This window comes from Sapajus apella, unplaced genomic scaffold (assembly GCF_009761245.1).
Source record: "Sapajus apella isolate SASKATOON/1434 unplaced genomic scaffold, GSC_monkey_1.0 scaffold16, whole genome shotgun sequence".
In the NCBI taxonomy this organism is placed as follows: domain Eukaryota; kingdom Metazoa; phylum Chordata; class Mammalia; order Primates; family Cebidae; genus Sapajus; species Sapajus apella.
Window position 1 is genome coordinate 19,451,946 of NW_022436956.1, and position 21,578 is coordinate 19,473,523.

Genomic DNA, 21,578 nt, shown 5'->3' on the forward strand with positions numbered 1-21,578 from the left:
CCTTCAGCAAGCTGTTGGGCCTCAGTTTCCTCAATTATAAATCAGGTCTTATAAAATGATTAAATGATCTTTCACAAGACTGTTAAAAGGATTACATGGAATACTGCATTATAAAGCACTTAGCTCAGGGCCCTGGCACATATTAAGAATGTAATAGATGGTAATTCATTTATTCATTATTATTATCATGATTATTTCATGGAACCACCACCAGTGCTGCTGCCATAGATCAGGTCTTAGCGGGTGTCAGGTTTGGGAGCCTAGGGAAGGGGTGGGGTTTCAGTCCACTGCAAGAGACAATGAGGCCTACAGAAGTGAAGGGAGGGGAGACCAGGGAGAGAGCATATGAAAGAAAATTTTAAGTAGTTGCAGAGGATAGGGCAGGTCCAAGCCCCGTGTGTAGTTCCTGGCTAACCAGCCTGGACCGCTGTCCCCATGCACTGCCCAGATGTAAGGGACAGTTGGCTGAACATGGCTAACTGAGAGATCTCTGCATGAGACAAACCCACCCATGAGGGAGAAATTCCAACCAACTTCTTTCCAGCATCCTCCACAAAGCTTCTTATTTCCACGAACTCCTTTGAGGTCTTTAACTTATAATCTAACGGGGTAAAATTTGTTCATATTCTCTCAGAGGCTAGCCTCAGAAAACTGCATTTTTAAGATTTGCTGTCATAGGCCTGGAATGGTGGCTCATCCTAGCACTTTGGGAAGCTGAGGTGAGCAGATAACTTGAGATCAGGGGTTCGAGACCAGCCTGGCCAATATGGTGAAACTGCATCTCTACTAAAAATACAAAAATGAGCTGGGCATGGTGGTGGGTGCCTGTAATCCCAGCTACTCTGGAGGCTGAGGCAGGAGAATTGCTTGAACCTAGGAGGTAGAGGTGGCAGTGAACGAAGATTGAGTCACTATAGTCCAGCCTGGGTGGCAGAGAGAGACTCTGTCTCAGAAGGAAGGAAGGAGGGAAGGAAGAAAGGAAGGAGGGAAGGAAGGAAGGAAGGAGGGAAGGAAGGAAGGAAGGAGGGAAGGAAGGAGGGAAGGAAGGAAGGAAGGAAGGAAGGAAGGAAGGAAGGAAGGAAGGAAGGAAGGAAGGAAGGGAGGGAGGGAGGAAGGAAGGAAGGAAGGAAAGATTTGCTGTTTTAGCTTTCAGTAAGCCTCGATGCCCACACCTCATCACCCTACTCGGGCGTGGTCTGGGTGTGCCCTACATGATATTAACCAGGGTGCTTGCTCTGGCCGGGCTCCCAAAGCTTGGGAATTTCATTAGCCAAGAAAAGAACTTCCTCCCAGTGAAGGGGCTTTGCTTCCTCGGATAATTTCTGTGGCTCCTTCTGCAGCTGAGTTGGTTCTCACTGGTTTTCATTTTACTCTGCCCTGCTCAAACTCTCTTAGTCACCTTCTGCATTTGCTTTAAGACTGATTTGGTGTTTCGTCCAAGCTCTCCCAGTCTGGCCTTGATTTTGCCTTGGCTGCTGCCCCCATGGTGGGTCAGCTGACTCCCAGAGGCTTCCTCAAACCCTGGCTGAGGCCTCTCAGCCTCACCTCTCTGTTCTCCTTTCCAGGCAGCTACAGGATCAGGATGGAGCAGCAAAAGAGCTAAGACAGCCAGAGTGAGAACAGCCACACCCCTTCTCTCTAGGTCCAATTCCCATTTTAATTCAATGCGATGGATATTTATAGAGTGTCTAACACAGGAGGGCTCAGAACCAAGTGCATGTGAGTGTGTGTGGGAGACAGAGTGTGTGTGCTTTGGGAGGTTCTGTGATGGGATAGATGGAGACTCATCTTTGTTGGCTCATCTCATATCTTAAAAAATGAAATTCAGAACTGCTTCGAATGTTCTACAGAACACAGCGCGGCCCGTCAATACTGATCGATGGATGAACCAAGTTTTTGAATTCCAGGGTTTTCTCACAAGTTGGATCCCCAGGGCCCAGAGGGAACCCTACGCCCTCAGCTCTCAGCCCCTCCAATCTCCACACTAATCCTTGGCTTTGCCTCCTGTGGCTCTCAGGCTGAGAGCTGGAGGTAATCATGATAAGTCTGCAATTAACAAGGTCTCCCTCCTCCTCTAACCTTAACAAAGACAGAGACAGCCAGTGCAGGGCCTGCCCTCATCTCCTCCTCCTCTGTGCTGTTTGCTAGCCTCACAGATTATTATTAGAGGCACTGCTAAGCTAATCACCTCCCTGGTGGACACCCTGCCTCCCCTTGGCTCCTGCTCCTACATCCTCTGCATTTGACCTGGCTTCCCAGGGCTCCTTGGCTGTTTGCTGGCTGCTCCCGGGGAGGAGCAGAGGTGAGCCCACCTGGGCAGGATTAGAGATCATCTCCCCCAGGAGGGTGGCCTCTGCCCTGAGCCCCCAAGGACAGACACTTGTGGGGGTAGAGGGGGTGGAGGAGGAGAGGGGAGAGGAGAGGAGAAGGAGAGGGAGGAGGAACTTTGGGGAGGTACTGTAAGCTAAGCTGCCCTGGCACGCTGATTCGACTCTGGTTAAGCCCTTGTTAGTACATCCAGAGGGAAGCACGCTGGGAGAAGAAGGAAGACCAGAGGACGGCAGAGCTCCCCTCCCATAAATCAATGAAGGGTAATGGAGGAGGGTAATTAGCATTTCTCTCCTTCCCCAAAAGACTGCAGAAGAGAAAACAAACTTCAATTCCAGCAGAAGGAATTTAAGTAGCCCAGAGAAAGAAGTTCCTCCCAGTGAGGGGGCTTTGCTTCCTCGGATCATTTCCATGGCTCCTTCTGCAGCCGAGCTAGTTCTCACCAGTTTTTATTTTTCTCTGCCCTGCTCAAACTCCCTCAGTCACCCTTCCTAGCTGGGAGGAAATCCCCACCCAGGGGCCTGACATTCAAGGTCTGCCCCCCCCCACTCCAGGGTACTCTCGGCCTATCCAAGCCTTAGCCTTCCCGAGAAGCCAGCTTGGTGGCTTCCGATACAGGTGTCCCCTCCTGGCTCTGGCCTTATATTCACCTGGCAATCCCAGGCCTGCTCCAGGTGTAGAACCATGTCTTACATATCTCTTGAGTTTCCTCACTCCTGGGTGCAGTGTCTTACATAGAGAAGGTGCTTAATGGATAACATGTGCTTAACACAAAGGACAAAGTAAGTCCTGCTGTTCTTGTCCGTTGCAGGATGACAGCAGCAGCTTCAGTGCAATAACGGAGATGAGCAACAAAAAGAATAGTTCGCTATAGGGTCTTTACCTCGTTTCTTTCCTGGGACTGCCTTATTCAGTAGACGTTATTATTTTTATTTTATATATTTTATTTATTTTATATTTGCAAACTGAGGCTTAGAAAGGCAATTTGCCCAAGGCCACATAGCCCCTAATTGGCACTACTGTGGGATCTGAATTGAGATCTAATCCCCAAACCTAAATTCCCTTCACCATAGATGTTTCCTTGGTCAAAACCCTCTTAGATGTGAGGTCAATTTGACCTACATTTCTAATTTTTAAAACTTTGCACAGGATTTTCAAAAAAAAAAAAGATGTAACAGGTGGAAAAGATGCTCAACATCTCTAATCATCAGGAAAATACAAATCAAAACCACAGCGAGACATCACTTTATACCCATTAGAGGATGGCCACGAGACAGGGTAGGAGACAGAGAGAGAATTTCCATGGCTCCTTCTGCAGCTGAGTTAGTTCTCGCCAGTTTTTATTTTCCTCTACCCTTCTCTCTCTAAGACACCCTCCCTCGTGGGAGAAAATCCAAACCCGGGGCCTGACATTCAGGGTTTGCTTTCCCCTCTCCAAGGTACTCTCTCAGCCTGGATTTGGATTTAAGACCTGGATTGGCCTTAGAAAGGAGATTCTGACACAAGCTACATCATGGATGAAACTTAAGGACATTTTGATAAGTGAAATAAGTCTGAGAAAGGGAGAGAGAGAAAGAGAAAAAGAGAGAGAGAGAGACAGAGAGAGAGAGAGAGAATAACAATAACAAGTGTTGGTGAGGATGTAGAGAAATTGGAAAAGCTTAACACTTGTGCCCTGCTGGTGGAAATGAAAACTGACACAGCTGTTATGGAAATGGTATGTTGGTTCTTTAAAAAATTAAAAATAGATTACCATATGTTTCACTAATCCTACTTCTGCATACATACAGAAGAATGGAATGCAAGATCTTGAAGAGATTGCATGTCCATGTTCATAGCAGCATGACTCGTGATAGCAAGATGTAGAAGCAACCCACCTGCCTATCAGCAGAAGAGTGTCTAAAGAGAATGTGGTATATATGCACAGTGGAATATTATGCAGCCCTTAAAAGGAAATTCTGACACAAGCCACCACATGAATGAACGTTAAGGACATTATGCTAAGTGAAATAAGCCAGTCACCAAAAGGCATATGCTGTGCAATTCCACTTACATGAAATACCAAGAGTAGTCAAGTTCATAGAGACAGAAAGTAGCAGAGTGGTTACTTGGAGCTGGGGTGAGGATGAGGGGAGTTATTTAATGGGTATAGAGTTTCAGTTTTACAAGATAAAAAAGTTCTGGAGATTGGTTGCACAACAATGTGAATATATTTCATGCCACTGAACAGCACACTCAGAAGTAGTTAAGATGGTAAGTTCACATTTTATATTACAGGCTGGGCATGGTGGCTCATACCTATAATCCCAGCACTTCAGGAGTCTGAGGCAGGCTGATCACCTGAGGTCAGGAGTTCGAGACCAGCATGGCTAACATGGTGAAATCCTGTCTCTACAAAAAATACAAAAATTAGCTGGGCATAGTGGCACACACCTGTAGTCCCAGCTACTCAGGAGGCTGAGGCAGGAGAATCGCTTGAACCCAGGAGGTGGAGGTTGCAGTGAGCCAAGATCATGCCACTGCTCTCCAGCCTGGGTGACAAAGAGACTCCTTCTAAATTAATTATTTAATTAATTTTATGTTATATGTTTTTCACCACAATTAAAGATAAAAATTCTTTTTAATCCCTGACTCTCAGGGAGCTTACATTCCTGTACTCTGAAAGGCACACCACTTTACAACCCTGTGGTTGTCTCCTCTTGAACTCCCTCCCCTTTCAGCTCCCATCTCTGGGCCCTGCACGTTCAGGCCTGGCACCCCAGCACGTATCCTCAAACTGGGAAGGGTGGGGCTAGTGGGCCCAGCTTGCTCTCACTGGCGCCCCCTGAAGGGCAATCGTGATGGCTTCAAACATAGCCCTGCTGGAGGCTTCTTGAGGGCACAATGCAGTTTAATGGCAGGGAAATCAGAGGCTCTCTGCTCTTGCTGTTCCAGGCTCTCCTGGGCAAGGAGTTTGTCGGCTTGTCACAGATCACCCGAGGGTGTGCAGGTGTGTGCTTGTGTGTGCTCCTGTGTGTGTGCACACAGGAGCCAGGGTTGGGGGGAGGAGGTGGAGGTGAGAGTCATACTTCCTGCAGGAACCCCCCAGATTCAGCCAGCTGCCTGCAGGCTACCACACAGCCCAGCCTCTCCCTGGAGAGCCTGCCTGATGCTAATTGTTCTTTGCTCAACTGCAAATGCAGCTTCTCCACCAAAGTCTTCTCTGTCCAGATGTTGTCATCGGCCAGCCCCATACAGCAGAGCTAGCCTGGGGTCTGGCTCTCGCCTGTCAATCCTGACATCTTCAGTGGATAATGGAACGCAAGGATGTGAGAGGCAGAGCAGGTGCATGCTAATGAGGAGATCAATTTTAATTATGATTTTAATTAAACACCCGATCCAGTAGGAAATATGACAAGAACGAGGCTGGGCTGTGCAACCTGAAAGAAGGGAGGGGAATGAGAGTGGGAGAAGGAAGGTGCCTCTAGGTCTCCTCAGGATTTGAAAGAAGGAAAGGGCAGCACTACTGGAAAACAGAGAAAAACATGTGTCACCTGAAATTCGCACATAGTAAGTCTTTTCCTCTAAAGAGCATTCAGATGTCTAGACTCCTGGGTGACAGAATCTTAGCAAGGAAGCCTTGGAGATGGACAGGCTTCGTCCCTTCATTTCACATGGGGAAACTGAGACTCAGAGGGGAGATAGGACTCTCTCATCTGCCTCCATAATATAACTGTACATACTTCAAAGAGAGTATTTGTTGCACGATAAAATCATGAACTCTTCACGGTCTCCCTGTTGTTTATAATCAAGTGTTTATAACGTCAGAGAGTTCTTGGTGCGATGCAAGCCCCCAGAGGGTGAAGCTACTTCTGCCCAGCTCTCTTTGCACAACATTACAAGCAAGTGGACACTGAGAGGCTTGTTGATGCTCACAGTGGTGGTGCCTCCTCCACTGCAAAAAGAATTATATATAATAAAGGATCTTCTCCAAACTCCAAACCCCACTCCCACTCAGGACAATGCCTGAGAAGTAGCAACCACTCAGGAAATGTTTGGGCAATGAATAAGCACATGAAGTAAAGTCTGTACCATTTAATAAGTCAGGAGCAGCACCCAAGAAGCAACTCTCAGCTGTTCTTTTTTTCCAGCTTTATGGACAGGTAATTGACAAATAAAAATCGTGTATGTTTAAGGTGTACAATGTGATGTTTTGATATGCATATATAGTGTGAAATGATTCCTACAATTAAGCTAATTAATATACTTGTCATTTAACACAGTTACATTTGTGTGTGTGTGTGTGTGTGTGTGGTGAGAACACTTAAGATCTCTCTTAGCAAAGTGTATTTCAAGTATATAATACATTATTATTAACCAAAATCACTATGCTGTCCATTAGCTCTCCACATCTTATTTATTTTATAACTGAAGTTTCGACCCTTTGACCAACATTTCCTCTTTTCCCTCATCCCTCAGCCCCCCGTAGCCACCCCTCTACTCTGCTTCTCAGTTCAACTTGCATATCCCACATATAAGTGAGATCATGTGATATTAAACTTCTGTGCCTGGGGTATTTCGCTTAGCATAACGTCCTCCAGGTTCATCCATGTTGTTGCATATGGCAGGATTTCCTTCTTTTTTAAGGCTGAATAGTATTCCACTGGGTACCTAAGCCGCATTTTCTTTACTCACTCATCTGTCAGTGAATACTTAGGCTGTTTCCGCTTGGCTGCTTGGCTACTGTGAATAATGCTGCAATCAAGATGGGAATGCAGACATCATTTCTCAGCTGTTCTTAAGCCAGGCTATCAGATTTCTCAGCATGGCCCTGATGAAAGTGAGGGGTGTGTGTGTGTGTGTGTGTGTGTGGGCACAGCGCGTGTGTGTGTGTTTTCTGTGTGCCTTGCCATGTAAGTGGTGACAGATGATAGGAACTGATGCGAGGGGGAAGCTCAAGGCGGCAAAGGAACTAATTCTACAAAATACTGAATAAGGGACGATACAGAATAACGCAATGCAGAATTGCAAATGACCTTATAGATGGATGCTAACAAAACTCTATTTATCTGTTTATTTACTTACTTGTTTTTAGAGGCAGGGTCTCACTATATTGACCAAGCTGGTCTTGAACTCCTAGCCTCAAGCCTGATCCTCCTGCCTCAGCCTCCCTAAGTGCTGGGATTACAGGCATGAGCCACCACATCCAGCCCCAAAACTTTTTATAGTGATTAAAATATGATCTCTAACCTGTCTGATAGAGTAGCCATGGGCCACATGTGGCTAGTGAGCATTTCGATGTAGCTAGTGTGACTGAGGAGCCAAATTTTTAACAAATTTAATTAAAATCAAATTCAAATAGTCATGTGTTGCTAGTGGTTACAATGTTGGACAGTGCAGTTGTAGATAACCTAATTAAGTTTTTTTTTTTGGTTAGCAGAAAACTGAGGCCCAAAGAAATAGCCCTTGGGCATCACCCAAGCTTATCCATTGGGCTTCACAGGTAGCAGGTCAAAACTCAATAGTATCCTGGCTTTCTGATGCATTCATGGAGTGCTTGTTCCACGTACAGAGATGTTAGCAAAGTCCTTCTATGAGGCCTTGGGGCAAAGGCCAAAAAGATTCACCCCAGTTCCTCAGGTAAGTTTGGACCGGAAGAGCTGGAGGCAGGGGCAGGAGCTTGAGAAAATCATTCGACTGCTGCTTCGGTCTCTTCTCTACCGCCACCAGTGCCCCAGCAGGGCGAGCCCATCTCATTCCCTCCACCCAGGTAATGTGAGGTCTCTCCCGCCTCGTCGCCTGCAGCTAAGGTCTCGTCACTGGCGTGAACAGAAAAGCTGAGATTGGAGATGGTGGCAGAAGTTAATTGAGATTAGATTCGTGTGTTCCATGGTTAACAAAAGCACAGATGCTCCAGGGCCACTTCTTAAACCCGATCGTTTTCTAAGTGCTCTCCGTCCTTCTTCGTTGCTGCCTTCTACACTACCCCCAGCAATCCGCCACCCCCAGGGGCTCTGGAGGGGTATCGATTGGGCTCTTTCTCCCTTTGCATGTTATGACTCAATATCAGTTAACCCTTTTCCATAATGAATGAGGTCATTTGTGGAAGGAACGGAGAAAACAGAGACTCTCCCCTCCTTTCCTTCTCTCTCACTTCTCCTCTGCTGTTGGCTTCCTTCTTTGGGCTGCCAGTAACAGAGGTGAGGTCACGGTACCCACAAATCACCCTCTATAGTCAGAACACAAAGAATGCCCATTATCAAAACACCTTTCAGGCTCCCAGATTGGCAGGGATGGGGAATCAGAAAAAAATCATGAGCTCTGAATTGCCAGAGAATTCCCCCAGCATACCCCAAAGCCCCTCACTGTTGGAGCAATTGAATTCCAAGCTTCAGATGGGCTCTGATTCTCAGACCCAGGGAGATAGTGTCGCCAGGGGCACCTTGTTAGAAAAGATGAGTTCCGAATTCTCTGTTTCTTTTGAGGAAGTAAGGGATCGAGCAGGACAGAGATGTAAGCAATTTCCACCTGTGATTCTTCTTCAGCCCAAATCTGAGCAGGTTCCATGTCAGCCACACCCTGGGATGCAATCACACTGTCCCCGGACCTAGAGTCTGATTTGTGCACTCAGGAGCCTCCAAGGAGGACAGAGATAGCCTCACAGTAAACGCAGTGGACTTCCCAGGAAGAGAAGGACCCTGCTGAGCCATTCCTGCCTGCCTGTCCGAGATCTGTTAGCTGAAACAGACAAAAACATAAGAGACGGCCTGTTGACCTGCTGGGGCACAGGGAAGCCAGGAGTGCACAGGGCAAGAAGGAAGCCACGTGGGGAGGCAGACTATGAAGCCATCAGTGAGGGAAGGGCCGGGGAGAGACACCTGTCACAGCTGGCCCTTTTCGCTGTAAGTGGGGTCTCATTTGGAATAAAATTCTTTCTTTGAAATAAAATTTTTTCCTTTGAAATAAAATTTTTTCTTTGAAAATAACTGACAGGGTGATTATTTGGCTACCACTCAGAAATTCCTTTTGCACCTTTCTTAAGGAACTCTTTCTGGGGATCAGCCCATGTATTAGAGAAACCAACCAGCCCACTCTTGTTGGAGCTGGCCCCTTGTGCCTTCTTCAGTCCATTTCAGCAATCACCGGACATCTGCTCCGTACTTTCTTTTTTCTCTTCACCATAGAGGACCTCTTTTCTTGCTAGCACAATGCTTATTTCTCTCTTTTTTTAAGTTATATTGTATTTTTTATAGAAAAAGGGTCTCACTATGTTACCCAGGCTGGTCTCAGACTCCTGGCCTCAAGCAATTCCCCTGCCTTGGCTTCCCAAAGCACTGGGCTACAGTCATGAGAGGCTGTGCCCGGCCCCTATTTCTCTTTTCAGTGATTCCACCTCTGGAGAACAATGGCTGTGGATAGTGAAGGTGGAGGAGAGATGCAATGGCTGGAGCAGAAATGGAAGCAAAGGAGGGCCGTGATAGCACCATGTCTCTTAATTGGTATTCAGATCCTTGCCTGACTTGGTTTAGTCCCCACTGTTGGCCTGACTCCTAAAGGCAGCCTGCATTGCGTGACCTTGAGGGTCCCTGAAGGTAAGGGCTGAGCTGCAGAAGCACTGGGCAGCTCTCCCGGCTCACTTGCTTCTACTCAGTCTACTGGAGGTGCCTCTGGGCCCCACACAAGCTCCCAGTAGGCATACCCACCACCTACCTGCAGGGCACTGATTCAAACCCAAACAAACCTGAGACACTCTGTGTTATCTTAAATTGCACACCCACACAGTGCTCCCGGGAGCAGCCAGGAAAGGATATAGCAGAGGTGAAGATTTCAGTCTGACAGCCAAGGAGACCCACATCTTGAACAAATACGTTTCTTCTCCTGCTTTGGAACGTCTGCCCAAGCCCAGGAATTTCATCATCTTTCGCTGCAATTAGCAAGCCCTGACCAACACACAAGGAATTTATTTGCACTGATAACATCTACCATCATCCAAGACCTTCCTGTCCAAGGTCACCATAGAGCCTGTTGGCAAGCATCCTTTTCGGGCCCACTCCTCTGCCATGGAGGGTGGGGATGAGGTGTGAATGGAATTCTGTCTCTCAATGTTGAAGATGTTGCAATCTAGGTTCAGAGCTTGAGGAAAATCCTGACAGTTTGAGAACAAATCCAGGTGGAGCCATGGCACTCTCTTCTTTGAGCTTTTCTCACACTGACCACAGCAAATCTATCAACCAATATTTAATGAGCACCTATTACAAATGAGGCATCATAGAAGACCCAGACACATGCACATTAAGATGCCTGCCCTCAGTGGAAGAAATCTACACATTTCTTGAGGAGATACCATTTAGGGCACATCAGGAGATTATGTGGGTGTGAACCGCACAACTCCAGGGAGTGCATTCACATGGAGCACAACAGTGGCCCTAGATGTAATGATACGAATGTGTTATTCTCAACGGGAGGAGGTACTCGCTGAGTGCTGTAGAAATGGAGGAGGGAGAGATCGTGTGGGGAGATGGGATGGGGGGACTTCAAAGTCCTGGGGCTTGAGTTTCACTTAGAAGGATGATCTGGATTTAGCTGAAAGGAGATTGGTGCAGAAGACACTCCAGATGCGTAAGAGCCAGTAAAAGCTTGTGAGATACTGAGCAGAATAGTTTGTCTGGAAAGGAGAGTTTATGTGGAGCAGAGGTAGGAAATCTGTTTAAAAATATAAACTGAGGGCCAAATACCACTCAAGAGTCCTTGGCTGAACTCTGTCCTACTAGAGAACCATGTCCTAGACCTCCCTAGATCTTCCTAGAGATGAGAGGATGCTGGGTGGAGTTCATGGATAGGGTTCGGATCCAGCTCTGCGGCAGCACCTCCAAAAGGATGCTTATCCAATGTGGGCAGCAGGCTCTTGTGAAGCCTCCCTCCTGAGGACTGCACCCCCGCTTTTCCTCACTGGGAGCCTAACATCTGCCATCTAATCACCGTGGTAGCAAGGCTTTCCCATTCACTTCAGTTCCACTCTTTACGGAAGAGCCTTTCCTCATATTCCTGCCTCCAAACCCAACACCTTCTCTAAACCTGCGCCTATCTTCCCTCCCTCCCCTTGCTCGCATCCCAGTGGAGGCAGAGGCTGGTCCTTCTGTGTTCCAGATCTCAAAACCCTTCAGGGGCGTTGCATTGATTATGCCCTCCCACTCTGAAAGTTTTAACTTCCCCTCCCTACTTGAACTTTCTCTTCACTATCTAGATACGCTCTAGAATCCCCCATCTTAAAACTGAAACCCTCCTTAACCCCACACCGACCTCTAACAACTGCCCTATCTCTGCATTTATTATCTTCCCCACCAAGCTGCCCAACAGCCTTGCATATAGATGCTTTCTCCATTTTCTTACTTTAACACACATCACTGTGTTCCGCAGCTGCCTCCCAGCCAGCCACCCACACACACACCACTGAAACTGCTTTTGCTAAGACCACCAGTGAGTCCCAGGTTACGAAATGTCATGGGCACTCTCTAGTGTCTTCATCCTACTCGACTCTTCAATGGTGTTTGAACAGTTAAGCCCTCCCTCTTTTTTGAAACACTCTCATCTCTCTGTCCCTATGATGTCACTGTCTCCAGGTTTTCTCCTCTCCTGCTGTGCTTTTTGCAGCCTCCCCTTCCTTGAGCAAACCATACTAAATCTTTATTATTCCTACACATCTAAGCACTTCATATTTCTAACTGCTTTAATTCTCTAAACAATCCTGTGACATAGATGTTACTATTTTCCTCATTTTGCTAGAAGAAAAAATTAAGACAGAGAAAAACTTTGCCCAGCTTACTTGGTAATTGCAAAAGACAAGATATGAACAGACAGTTTGTGTCCTGAGTCCATGCTGTTTAATGCTACATTTTGCTGTCTCTTTGCCTGTATTAGAATAGAATAGAATGGGTTGCAATAGCAAACAACCTCAAGATCTCAGTTGCTGGACAAGAGTCTATTTCTACCCTATGTTTCATGTCCAGGATACATTTTCAAGGATTCTGCTCCACAGAGTCACCCAGGGACCCAGGTAATAGAGGCCCCAACAACTAGTACCTTCAGAGAGGAGAGAGAGAGAAAGAAAATGAAAATTACATATAGGCTTTTCGCTGTGATTTCCACTCACATGTCTTTGACTAGGACTAGTCCCATGGCCCTACCTAACTGCAAGAGGGATGGGAAATATTGGGAAGCAAATGGAATACTTGCTGAGATACTGTATCTGCAGTACTAAACTTTATCTTTTTATTTTTATTTTAAGAGACAGGATTTCATTATGTTGCCCCAGCTGGTCTCAAACTTGTGGGCTCAAGCGATCCTCCCACCTCAGCCTCCTGAGTATTTGCAGTTACAGGCGTGAGCCACCATTCCTGGCTCACAATACTAAATACTTTTTTTCTTACAACGTTTATTTCAGGTTCAAGGGGTACATGTGCACGTATGTGACATAGGTAAATTGCACATAAGGGAGTTTGGTATACAGATAGTTTTGTCATCCAGGTAGGTAATCTGTGTAATACCTGATAGGGAGGTTTACAGTCTTCACCCTTTTCCCATTCTCCACCTTCAAGTAGGCCTCGGTGTCTATTTTTTCCTGTGTCCATGTGTACTCAATGTTTAGCTCCCACTTATAAGTGAGAACATGTGATATTTGATTTTCTGTTCCTGCATTAATTTGCTTAAGGTAATGGCTTCCAGCTCCATCCATGTTGCTGCAAAGGACATACTTTCATTCTTTTTATTGCTGTGTAGTATTCCATGGTGTATATGTACCATATTTTCTTCATCCAGTCCACCCCGGAGGGGCATCTAGGTTGATTCCATGTCTTCACTATTGTAAATAGTGCTTTGATAAACATACTCGTGCATGTGTTTATTGTAGAACAATTTCTATTCCTTTGGGTGTATATCCAATCATGGGTTCACTGGTTCAAATGTTAATTCTATTTTAAGTTTTTTGAGAAATCTCCAGGCTGCTTTCCACAATGGCTGAACTAATTTCCATCCCCATTAGCAGTGTTTAGCATTCCCTTTTAACTACAACCTCGCCAGCATCTTTCATTTTTCTTCTTTTTAATAATAACCATTACGGTTTTAACTTGCATTTCCCTAATGATTACTGAGAGTGAGTGTTTTTCATATGCCTTTGTCTTCTTCTGAGAATCTGTCTATAAATTCTGGAGATTCTCCAGATTCAATCTTAGACCCTTGTCTTATTTCCCATAGCTTTACTATTTATATAATGAAATGTCACGATTTTATATATTTAGCCTAGAACTCAGCCTCAATTATGAGTGCCAGTCTTGACTATGTGCTTACTTGACATCTTTAAGAGGTATATCAAAATCTTGTTAAATTTACATATTCAAAACGAAACCTTTAAAGTTCTCCCTCATCATAATTTCTCTCCTCCCCTAACCTACCTCATTTCAATAAGTGATATTTCCATATATTTAGTCATTTCTGCCAAAAATCTGCCTCCTCCCTTGACTTTCCATAGTCAATCTATAACCAAGTCTGGATGAGCCTATCTTCAAAATAATGTTAAATTCACTCAGTTATCACCAGCACTGTCACACTTTGTATAAACTGCCGCCACCTCTTGCCTGGACTACTGCAATAGCTTCCTCCCTGCTTTCCCTATTTCTTTTCTTCTGCCCTTCTAGAACATTCTCCACACTGCAGCCAACCTAATCTTTTTAAAGTGCAAATCAGGTCATGGATCATGCTACTCTTTCCCTGTTCAATGGTCATCCGTCTTGCTCAGGGTTAGGTCCAAAGTCCTTAAAGGGACTTGCAAAGCCCCCCAGTCAAGTCCCCACCTGTTTCTCCAACAGCATCCTGTGCTATTCATCCCCTCATGCACTACTTCTTTCTTGCCTCATAGCCCTTCTCTGAGTTCCTTGAACTTGCTACACTGTTAACGAGATCAAGCCTTCAAACATGCTGCTTTCCTGTTCTCATTCCTTAGAGTGCCTTTCTTTTTTTTTTTTTTTTTGAGATGAAGTCTGACTCTGTCACCCAGGCTGCAGTGCAATGGCAAGATCTCAGCTCACTGCAACCCTGTCACCTGGGTTCAAGGGATTCCCATGCCTCAGCCTCCTAAGTAGCTGGGTTTACAGACACATGCCACCACACCTGGCTATTTTTTTTTTTTTTTTGTATTTTTAGTAAAGATGAGGTTTTGCCATGTTGGCCAAGCTGGTTTCAAACTTGTGACCTCAGGTGATCTGCCTGCCTCAGCCTCCCAAAGTGCTGGGATTACAGGCATGAGCTACAGTGCAGTGCTGGGACTATAGGTGTGAACCATCACGCCTGGCCTAGGGTGCTCTTTTTCAACCCTACAAAGTCCCTCTTGTGCGTGAGTCGCATCCCAAATGTTCCCTCCCAGGACAGACCTTTCATGAGACCCCAGTGTAAATGCTGTCCTCCTGGTGTAGTATTTCACCACAGCCTACTCTTTTTCTTTATAACACTTACTACAATTTGTAATTATACATTTATTTTGTGACTTGACTATCTCACTCTCATGGAACCACAGCTCCATGGAAGCTATGGCGAAATACATGTTTGTTTACCATTGTATCCTCTGTACAGTGTCTGGCTTATAACAGGTTACCAGTCAATAATTGTTCAACGAATGAGCCAAGGAAAAAATAACCCCTTGCCCCAGAATATGTCTTCAATGATCTGCAGATTCAGCCTCTCACAGAGTTAGCTTATCGTCTCCCATCTCCTTACTTCTAACCCATGTGGTTATGACCAAGTAATAGAGATCTCCTGTTGCCTAGGTCTCCCAATAACGAGCAGAATTTGATGACCTAGAATGGGCCACTGAGCCCAGCTCCTGAGAGGACCTAGGCAGCATTGCCTAAGGCTGAACTGCTCTGAGTCACAGAGTCACAGACTCAGCAGGGTGGAGGTCTCTTTTATTCATTTTTAAAAAATGATCAATTAATAACTGACCTTTTTAGGCCAGTGTGCAAGTTCTTGCACTAGCTAACCCACCCTACTTTCCGACTTTACTGTGCTACACCCAATTGCCACAAACTGGGCTTTAAACAATACATACTTACAATTGTAGAGTTCTGGAGTTCAGAGGTCTGAAGTGAGTCTCACTGGCAGGGCCACACTCCTTTCTGGAGGCTTGGAGGGGAATCCATATCCTTGCCTTCCTGGCTGCTTGCATTCTTTGGCATACAGCCTCTTCCTCCATCTTCCAACCCAGAGACATCAGGCTGAGCTCTTCTCACACTGTCTCCTCTCCGGTTCTCTCTCTTCTGCTTCTCTCTTCCACTAACAAAGACCCTTATAATTTCACTGGGTCCATCCAGACAAACCAGGATAATCTCTCCATCTCAAGGTCAACTGATTAGCAACCTTAATTTCTGCTACAACCACTTTGCCAAGTAACTCAACATAGTCACAGGTTGTAGGGATTAGGACATGGACACCCTGGGGGACCATATGCTGCTCACCACTCACCTCACTTCCTTCCGCTTCTCACCTCAAACTCTACATTTTATCCACAAAGAACTTGAGACTCAGAATTATTATTCTGAAAAACCAGGGTGGTAGGAAGGAGAACCTGCAGGAAACCACACAAGTTGCCTTGGAAAGTCTCCCAAACATGTTCTGCCTGGTGTACGCCCCACACCACAGATCATCAGACAACATTCCAAATTTTTTCACCTGAAAATGAAAATAAGGATGACCGTCTCTCTGGGTCATTGTGAGGATTCAATGAATTAATATTTGTACAGTGCTTAGGGAAGCAGGATAGTGGATGAAAAAGAGCTTGCACTCTGGCTTCAGAAGTCTGAGTTCAGATTTTTTTTTTTTTTGAGATGGAGTCTTGCTCTGTTGCCCAGGCTGTAGCGCAGTGGCATGATCTCAGCTCACTGCAACCTCCGACTTCTGGGTTCAAGCGATTCTCCTGCCTCAGCCTCCCAAATAGTTGGGATTACAGGCACTTTCCACCATGCTTGGCTAATTTTTGTATTTTTAGTGGAAACAGGGTTTCACCATGTTGGCTAGGCTGGTCTTGAACTCCTGACCTCAAGTGATCCGTCCGCCTTGGTCTCCCAAAGTGCTGGGATTACAAGTGCCAGCCACCACACCAAGCTAATTTTTGTATTTTTAGTAGAGATGGGGTTTCACCATGTTGGCCAGGCTGGTCTTGAACTCCTGATCTTGTGTGATCTACCAGCCTCATCCTCTCAAAGTGCCGGGATTGCAGGCATGAGCCGCCACACCCAGCCTGGGTTCAAATCTTGATTTCCCAACACTTAATAATTGCATGACTCTAGCAGATTATAAATTTTAATAAATTTCCTCAAAACTTCTGTTTCCTCAACTATAAAATGAAAGTATCAAAACTACCCACCTTACAAGGGTGCTGTGGCGATCAAATGAGGTAAGTCATGCAAAGAATTTGACATATAGTAATTGCTCCGGAAGATGAGATGCTATGATTATTATATTAGAACCTCTAATAAATTATAGCTTTTCTTTGTTGTTCCAGTGCTTTATTTCATTCTTTCATCTGACACATTCTCAAATCTCAGTTTAGGCACTGTATTTTCAGGAAAGCCTTCCTTCTCCTTCTTTCCCAGGCAGAAATAGTTAATTATTTCCTCCTGTGCATTTCCATAACACCCAGCCTACACTTCTGCAATGGCATCAATACAATGGGTTGAATTCAGGATCTTGTACACCCCATCACCACCATACACATGAGAGATTGTGAGCTACTTGAGGACAGCTTCCATGTCCCATTCATCTGTCTATACTTACTGCCTGGTTCAGGGCCCCGGCAGTGGGCTGTTTAAAAGATGTTTGTTGAGGCTGGGATCAGTGGCTCATGCCTATAATCCCAGCTTTTTGGGAGGCTGACATGGGAAGATCACTTGAGCCCAGGATTTCAAGACAAGCCATAGTGAGACTCCGTCTCTATGAGAAAAAAAAATGCCCAGGCATGGTAGCACACACCTGGACACCCAGCACTTTGGGAAGACAAGGTGGGAGGATCATTTGAGCCCAGGATTTGAAGACCCACCTGGGCAACATAGTGAGACCTCACCTCTACAAAAAAAACAATAGCTGGGCATGGTGGTATACGCCTGTGCTTCCAGCTACTTGAGAGGCTGAAGTGGCGGGATCACTTGAGCCTGAGAGTATGAGACTGCAGTGAGCTGTGATCGTGCCGCTGCACGCCAGCCTGAGTGACAGAGCAAAAACCTGTCTCAAAAAAAAAAAGAAAGAAAAGAAAATGTTTGTTGATCAAAAACATAAAATTCTATGTTACTACTTAGAAATTAGCATAGCATAGAATATTTATTAGCTTATTTGTCTAATCGTCCATTGTGTCACTCTTTTCTCAGTATGCAGAATGGTGAAGTGCACGTTCTTTGTTCCCTGGGAGCAGCATTCCTCCGGGTCCGAGCAGAACTGGTCCCCTGAGAGAGCTACAGCAAGAAAGCAGAATTTGCCCGTGTCTAGCCCCCTTTCCAGAGGAGCCTTAGGTAGCGTACCTCAGACCACCACTCCTCATTGTCAGCTTAGGGGCTTATATTCCCTGGTTCAGCAACTTGGCCCCACAGAAAAAGTCTACCCCAAGCAGAACAGGGCTGAAAATCATATTTTCATGGCATGTCAAACCTCCTCTCTTACCTTAAATGAAAGGTATTATTTCTGAGAGGAGAACGTCACACTCCACCACCAAAATTCTGCTTCCTCGGCAAAAACCCCGGCAGTTTCTCTGCACGGCTGGCAGCTCTCCACCCAAGGCCAATGCTAGGAAATTCACCAGGCCCAACGCAAATCATGAGAGCACAAGCCCCTCTGTGATTAAAACAAGGGAAAGCAAACTCAAAGAGCATTTGCTGTGCAAAAACGGGAGGAGATACGGTCCAGAGACACCACCCGCAGGCTCCACAACAGGTCATAACTCCTCTTGGGAAATTTACCCATCACTTTGCCTAATAAGTAAATTATCCGCAGCTCAGTAACCTCTGAGACTTCCCTGTAACAAGTGATATCCTTTCACCTTCATCTTTGGTATATATAAAAATATATCCTTCTTAGCTGCCAAAAAGCTATCAGTCCCTTGTCTCTAAGCAATTCATGCTGGAGACTGAGATCTCTTTCTGATTTACCCACGTGGAACCTGCCCTGGGATAAAACACTCTGTATGGAGCTGGGGAGGGTGGAAAAGGTGTCAGCCAGTGGCTGGATTCAAATAAATGGGAAACTGGCTATACTTTCTAATGAGTGAGAAGGCACCAGGGAGAACAGGTCAGAAAGCGGCTTTCTGTCCCTTGAGCTTCCTGTTGTGTCAGCTTCCATGTGTGTGGCCTGGGGGCTGATCACACTGTAAGTCCCCGAGAGTCCCAGGCGCACTGGCTGCTTACCTAGCTGGCAGCTCTAAGCATGGACACCTGTCCACTGCGGCAACATCTTCCCCAATCCGGGGGATTCAGGTCCTACTTTTCCTCCCTAGCCATTCCCAGAGGCTCCTGCTTCCTGACAGAGATGTGAGTCTGCTCTGGGCATAACCCGGTTGATTAGCTCAGGAGTCCTGTGTCTTCAAGGTGCCCTGTGGCTGGTCCCAGCCTGTTCCATTCTAGTGCTCTCTGTGTTAAGGATTCAGCTCTTCCTGAATAGCTGAATCCTTGGACCATCAGCTGGTCCAAGGAGCCAGATGTTTTGCCAAGATGAATTCAGGCATTGACTTACATGTGGCCTGCAAGCCCTCTTGCCAAGGTACCCCCATCCAGATGTTCCATCACCCTGGCACCCGAGCCAACGGGGCGCGCCATAGCCTTGTGGAATCCTGGCTGGACTCCCTAGGGGGCCTGCCTCCTCCAGAAAATGTCCAGTGACAAAAAAAGTGTTCTCCTGACCGAGGACTCTCCAGGCGAAATCTCCAGCCTGCCCCTCCAGCACCTCAGTCCATTGCATGACTGGGGGCTGTATGCAAACATTTGCTTTGATTTGTAAAATGATCCATATAATTAGGGAAAAGAGTTAAATAAGGAGACTGATTTCAGAGAGCAGGCTCTTAATGACACTAATACCTGACAAAAGGGGTCATTATGATGGGCTAATGGGCCTTGCCTGGCGTTCAGCTCTCTCAGGACACAATCCAACACACTCAATTATCTGCTAATCAGGGCCATTTTGTCAGAGGTTATTGCCCTGAAGTGTCAATTATAGGAACATTATTAATACTTTATGGAGAACCCACATGCAGGAAAGTGTTAAACTCATGGGGCGAACCCTTCAGCCCCCCACTCCCCACTTGGACCCTTAAGATACAGTCTCTTTTTGCCTCCATTTACCTCTCCAAATGGGGCTTACTATGACCAGTGGGGTCTACTGGGAAGGAGCCAGGGCCATGATGATGTTCCCAATGCCGTCACCTGTGACCGAGCTGGCAATCCCAACTCTTAATGCCACCAGCTGGCAACAGTGGCTTAACCCAAAGCCAAGGCGTTACTGACTCAAGATGTGAGAGGGAAACAGGGAGCCATTGGGGCTGCCAGAACAAGAAGTCTCTCTCTCCCTCCCTCTGTGTGTGTGTGTGTGTGTGTGTGTGTGTGTGTGTGTGTGCGCGCATTTCCCTCTCTCTTCTTTACTATCTGTCTCTCTCTGTCTCTTTCTTGCTCTCCCTCCCTCCCTCTGTGTGCATGTGTTTCCCTCTCTCTTCCTTACTGTCTCCTTGTCTCTTTCTTGCTCTCCCTCCCTCCCTTTCCTTTTCCTTCTCCTCCTCCTCCTTCTTTTCCTTCTCTCTCTCGATACCCCCTCAGTGTGGCGCTTTCAAAGAAGCAGAGAAGAGATGGACAGGAGGTCCGCCACTTCAGAATATGTCTGCTCAGGACACAGTCTACGCTGCTTCCTACAACCTACTGCTGCATGCTGGATACATGGATTTCGTCTCTAAGGAGGCACCATTCAACACAGAAACGAGGAATAACTCTAAATGTGTTGTGGTATAGAAGACAAAACATGATAAGAACTTTAGAGCCAGATCAATCCTGATTCAAGTCTCTGTTGTACCACTTGCTGGCAGCAGGGTTTCAAGCAAGTCACTCAACCTCTCTGGGCTGTGGTTTTCCAGTGTGCTGAGAGGCAGTGTATCATAGTGGAGGACAAAATAGGCTTCAGGATGCTGGCTTTGCCACTTACTAGGTGTCCAAACTTGAGTGAGTTATTTAGCCTCTTTGGACCTCAGTTTCTCACATGTAGGACAGAGACAGTGGCATCCATACGCGAGAGTCCTGGTGAAGGTTAAACAAGAATGTGTGCACAACCATAGCACAGTACTGAGCACATTTCATTCATGGAGCGTGATACATACAGACTTTGAGGTAGGGCTCCGAGCTTGAAATGTTTGTTGCTAAATAAATAATGAGCCTAAACACTCAGAAAAAGCAAGATCTCTCTGCTTCTTCACCCTCGAATAATTAAACAATTGCCAGGAAGATGAGGGTTAACTGGATTTTCCAGCTGGGAAAGAGGATGGTCGTGACCCCCTGAAAGTCCATTCAGTGTTCTGGCATCCTGTGAAAATACCCAGCATGCCTGGGGGAAGCCGCCTTTCTGGAATGGATGGGACTCACCTGCAGCCCAGCATGCTCATTACAATCAGGACTACTTGCAGAAAGACGACTTGGTGCCTTGTCAGGATCTCCTGTAATCTGATTTATACAGTTTAACCTCACAAGAAAAAGGAAGGAAGAAAAGATAGGAGAGTCTGCTCTGCCCACTTAATGGTCTTTGTCATCTTTGTCAACTTTGCTGTGGTTAAGGAAACGGATATTTAAAACATGGTGGTGTTCATGCATTCACCAATAGTTGTTGAGTATATACAATGAGTTAGCGATGTGATCACAGTCTAGAAACGGGAGAAGAACTCCAGAACAGATCAATTCTACTAGAATCTGATCTACAAAAGTATCTAACTGCATGCCTAGAGCCTTCTATAATTCCTGGTCAAGCTAAAGGAACATGAGTTATCTCATCTGGGGAAACGAGCCTACCCACAGAAATGCAAAACGCTCAGGTGTTAGGAGAATTGTCAAAAACGGGTGGTCATCTCCAGTTCAACTGAGTACAGATATTAAAGAAACAAATTTCAGATATAACTATGAGATTTTGGGCCAAGAGGCTTAGACTAAACATCAACAAAAATTCAGGAACAGGCTCTGCAGGCTCTTACCTGGAGACCAGAGAGCAGGCAACTG